Below are 5,299 nucleotides of genomic sequence, written 5' to 3'. Positions count from 1 at the left end.
GAGGAACTTTAGCTTGCCACCGAGTTGTGGTCACAGACTTGATTTAAGGTTTCTCCGATTTGGGCCTTGAGGGGTAAGGACAGATAGAGCAGGGTACTCTGGTTACCATGGTTGTTCAGTCGTCGATCAGGACGAGGATCCGAGAGTCCTAGGCTACTGATCAGTATTTGCAGTTTAATTGCAGCCAGATAGCTTCCGGCAGCAGACCGAGTTCACACGAGACGAGGAGGGTGTTATACACTTCCGAGGCAGATTGTGCGTACTTCAGTCTCATCCGGTCTTATAGGAGTTACTTCCGGAGGCTCATCGCTCATAGATTTGCTGTCCACTCAGGCGGTACCCGTATGTACCAAGATTTGAGGCATTCCTTTTGGTGGAACGACATGAAGGAAGACATCGCGAATTTTGTAGCTAGATGTCTTGTTTGTCAGCAGGTGAAGGCTGAGCACTAGAGACCTGCAGGATTACTTCAGCGGATTCCTATTCCTGAGTGGAAGTGAGAACACATTATTATGGACTTTGTGGTAGTTTTGCAGAGGACACGACGAGACCATGACGCGATTTGGGTAATCGTTGATCTATTAACCAAATCCGCGCACTTTTTTTTTTAGCGATCCGGAAGACTGATTTCCTGGATCGATTGGTAGATCTGTTTTACCGGGAGATTATCATATCACGTGGTATTCCGTTGACTATTATTTCAGATAGAGACCCCCGGTTCACGTCTCGTTTTTGACAGAGACTGCAGCAGACCTTGGGCACGCAGCTCTGTTTCAGTACAACTTTCCATCCGCAGACAGATGGACCGTTAGAGCGGACCTTTCAGACTCTAGAGGACTTGCTGAGGTCTTGTGTATTTGATTTTCGGAGGCAGTTGGGAGGACCATTTGCCATTGGTAGTGTTCGCCTACAACAACGGTTTGCATTTGGCTCTCCAGATGGCACCGTTTGAGGCGTTGAATGGTAGGCCTTGTCGGACACCCACCCTCTGGATGAGGTTGGGAAGGCCCAGTTGTTGGGACCTCATAGAGCCTAGCATGAGGCAGAGTTGGTCCGTACTATTAGACAAAGGATGTCAGAGGTATAAGACTGCCAAAAGAGTTATGCTGACCGGAGTCGGAGACTCTTAGAGTTCTCCATTTGCGACCATGTATTTCTGCGAGTTTCACCCACGAAAGGCGTGAAAAGATTTGACCTCAGAGGTAAGCTAGCTCCGCGGTACATTGGCCCTTTCGAGATCTTGGAGAGGATTGGAGCGGTAGCTTACCGACTGGCTCTACCACCGTCCCTGTCAGGCGTTCACGATGTATTCCACGTATCGATGCTGAGGAGATATGTGCCCGACCCGACGCATGTGCTGGCAGATATTCCAGTTCTAGTTTAGCCTGACATTACTTATGAGGAGGTTCCGGTACGGATTCTCGACCGGAAAAAGCGTCAGTTGCGGAACAAGACTATCCGGCTGGTTAAAGTCGGATGGCAGCATCATTCAGACGAGGAGGCTACTTGGGAGCTCGAGGACACGATCCGAGCTCGATATCCCCATCTTTTCACTTGAGGTATATGATTTATTTACCGTTCAGCATTTATACTCTATATCTGTTGTTAGTACTTGCTGATGGTAGATAACGAAATTTGGGGACCAAATTTTTATTAGTGGGGGAGAATGTAAAATACCGAAAAATAGGCGAATATTAATAAAGGAATTTTTGGAAATTTTTGGAAATTTTTCGGAAATTTTTCAGAGCTCGTACGGATAAGTTCACGGAGATAAAAACGGGACCGGGAAAAAAGCATGTTTATGCTACCCATTTAAGTAAGGAAAAGTTTATTTTCTTTTTCTTTTCCTAATTCTTTTTCTTTTTCTTATTTTTCATTTTTTTTCCCGTGTCCTCACCCAAATCTCGCCGAGTCTTCTTCTTCCCCGCGCCTTCTCCCCCTCACGGCGAATTTGCCCTAACCGCAACCGCAAGGAGGCGGTTTCCTCACTTCCTTGTCGTGCCCTAGCCGTGCGCCGCCGACGCCTCCTTCTCACTGCCGCGCCTCCGACAGTCGTTCATCCCCGCCGTCGCCCTTCGACGCCGGCGTCTCCTCGCTGGCACTCAGGCACAGCTGAGCAGAGGTCTTCCTCTACCCGACGCCGACATCTCTCCTTTTCCTCCCGAGCCGAACACCGACGCCTCTGCCTTAGCCATCTCGCGCCGCCACCACAGCCGGTCACCGCGACTCCTCTTGTGGGCTCGTGACACAGCCGACTCCCTGCTGCCGGTGCCCTATTTTGGGTTCACAGTCAGCCGAGCTCTCCTCACAGCAGTGCCGCAGACCTCCATCTCGTGTGCCCTAGGTTTGGATTGTGCCGCCGCTGAGTTTGCTTCGCCGACGCTGTGCCCTAACATTTTCGCCGGCCACAGGTTCGATCCATCACAGATTGTAGGCTCTGTACCCTAGCTTTGATTGGAATTGGGTTGTTTTTGGTTGATTTTGGATTTTTTATTTTTCTTGATTTGTGGTCAGTGAAGTAATCAGCAAGGAGTTTGGGTTTGTGGATGATTTTGGGTTCCGGCAGCTATCCCATTTAGCAGCCTACTTAATTGTCAACAGCAACACACTGCGACCGGGAATCAAGAAACTACAGGCTGTGAATTGAGGTAAGGTTTAGGGTTTTGATCTTGTGGTAGATTATTGCTAGTGTGTTAGTAATAATTATTGATTTAGGTTTAGAAGTTGTATAACGGTGTAGTTGGGGTTAATGAAACTAACCCTAACTGGTCAGTGGATTAGAAATTAGTTTAGCTATTTGTTTATAATTAAATTAGCTAAACTGTGCGATTTAACACAGGACTTTGACGCGAGACGAGTATCTCGGAGTCAGATTGGACCTTTCTATTTCGGAGGCGGGTACTTTTGACTTATTGTCTTTGATATGCTTAGTAATGAAAATAATATGTTGCATTAATTGTGTTTCCTATTTGTTTCGGTTAATCACTGCCCAACACATGTTACCTGTTTGATTGATTGTTTGATTTCATTTCGTATTGATCTTGTACCGATCTATCATGCTCATGGGTAGTGATATAACCATGTTTTACCATGTCAGGACCTAGGTTTGATACCTTATTTGATCAGTATACCTTGATATGATTTATTCACTATGGTGCCCATTGTTATATGTCCAGAGGTTGGTTTAGTATATTACCATGCTTAGTGACATGCACCATTTGCATGATCGTATGCTGTGCGATAGATTGCTCCATTATTGTTGAGCACTTTGCCAGTTTTTATCACTGTTCGGTGCTCCGTTGTGACGCTCATGGGTAGCGTGACACAGCGTAGTAGCACGTCATTTTGACTCTTCCGGTGCTCCATTGATCCGCTCAGGGGTAGTGTGACGCAGCGTGTAGCACGTTAGAGATTCCTCCCCGTCATAGTGTACCGGGAGATGAGAGCATTGCGCTCCCCCATTTATGATTTGGGGTAGGAGTACGTATGTACACCGACAGCATTCCGTCCACTCTATCACTCATCAGGAGTAGTGTTGCAGAGTGCACAGTCGTCACAGCCCTACCCACTTGGTCCCACTTTTGTTGTGAGTTGGCTGACTGGCGTCAGGGGTGACCATGACATTGGCATCATATGCATGATGCATTTATTGTTTGTGATTGTGATTGCTGCATTTATATGTTGTATATTGTTTGGATACCTATGTTTGACATGCATACAGGATTCCTATACCACTCGGACTGTTTGTCCTTATACTCAGGTCCTGGTTAGTACAGATTCTCTCCTGTCTTCTTCGGTTGCATTTACCTTTATTTTTATCAGGAGACTGTACGCATGATTAGTGCTAGGTGTTATTTCTTTACTTTGCATATCAATTGTACCTGCTGAGTGTTGGACTCACCCCGCCTCCATTGTCGTTATTTTCAGGTTGATGCTGTCAGGAGGGAGTTCCAGTCGCTAGTCCCCACAGCACGTAGTGCTAGATCTCTGCAGATCTCGATGGTTTATATATCGTTTAGTTTTGTTTTGCATTTATTGATTATGTGTGGACTTGGTTTGTTTGGATACTTGGTTGTTGTATGGATTTTTGTGATGATGATGGATTTTTATTCGATGTGTTTTTTTACTACGTGCCTGCCTGGACGGCAGAAGAGGTGAGTTCGTCGGTTTTGAGCTTTACGAGTGTAGTTGAGTAGGGTGGTTTTTGAGTCAGAGTATTACTACTTTGTTTGATTATATATAACTGCGTGGTGATATTTTATTTTGTTGTTATTATTCCAGCCGCCTGTGGCTGAGGTATTTGTGAGATATAGAAAAGTTTCAGATTGTCCACCGTACAGGGAAGATGCTGCCGAAATTTTCTCGGACAGGGACTCCTCTGGGGTGTGACAGCAACTTCCTCTTATAGATATGCAATGTCTTCCCAACATTCCTAAATTTTTTCGGTGCTTTTATTTTACAAACAACCCACCAATCAATCTTGTCACATTTTAAACTAGGATATGAAGCATAAAATACTTGAATCGCTTGTTGTGCCAACACAAATGGTTAATATCTCTTATACAATCTCTTATGATTTATTTCAACCAAATTATATCATGGATGCACCTTCATCCCTCTGATAGGATCAAACCATCGACACATAAATAGGATAACTCAAATTTATGGATCAGGGTATTCTACCTCATCCAGTAAATCATAAAAAATTATTACTTGTACCTCTATCATTGGATGATTGAACACAAATCCCATTATTCATTATAGTCTTCCCCATTCTATATTCTTGAGTATGAAAATTATATCCGTTTATGAAATATATTAGCCAAGTGCATACCAATGCTTTTGGACTCCATGACAGATGGAATAACAATTCTTTCTCAAGGTAAGTTTGATTATCATGAACATAAAGTCAAATAAATATGTTTAAAAATCTGCATGTGTAAACCAAATTTAGATTGTCTACTTACATATGATTTGAACCATGATGTAAATTCTTCATCGTAGAAGTGATCAAACTCTTGTGTTTACATTTCAGAATATAAGTTTTAGAAAATCCTACCAAAAAAATTTATAACACAAACAATTTACGACATATGAAATACAAAAAATAGGAAATATATACTAACTCATGATATGATAATACTTCTAGATAATTCAATAAAATATATGTCTGAACTGCCCGTCATTCTTGACCAGTTAAGTATCTCTACTTATATGGTCCACTTGGTCGACCAAGATAGTTAAAAATTAAGAATGAGTTCAAATTAGGATTAATAAGACTCTCATCATTTCTTTCCGC

General features: G+C 43.4%; 1 long non-coding RNA gene across 1 annotated transcript; it reads left to right on the top strand.

Moving 5' to 3' along the window:
• Positions 1-2,164: 2,164 nt before the first annotated feature.
• Positions 2,165-3,988, top strand: LOC121987707. Its single transcript, XR_006113697.1, has 3 exons — positions 2,165-2,411; positions 2,515-2,648; positions 3,928-3,988. It is a non-coding gene; the product is annotated as an uncharacterized LOC121987707 (long non-coding RNA).
• Positions 3,989-5,299: the final 1,311 nt, after the last annotated feature.

The sequence above is a fragment of the Zingiber officinale genome, chromosome 5B (assembly GCF_018446385.1).
Source record: "Zingiber officinale cultivar Zhangliang chromosome 5B, Zo_v1.1, whole genome shotgun sequence".
Lineage (NCBI taxonomy): Eukaryota > Viridiplantae > Streptophyta > Magnoliopsida > Zingiberales > Zingiberaceae > Zingiber > Zingiber officinale.
The sequence above is the reverse complement of the archived record's forward strand: the minus strand, read 5'-3'. Positions and strand labels throughout refer to the sequence as shown.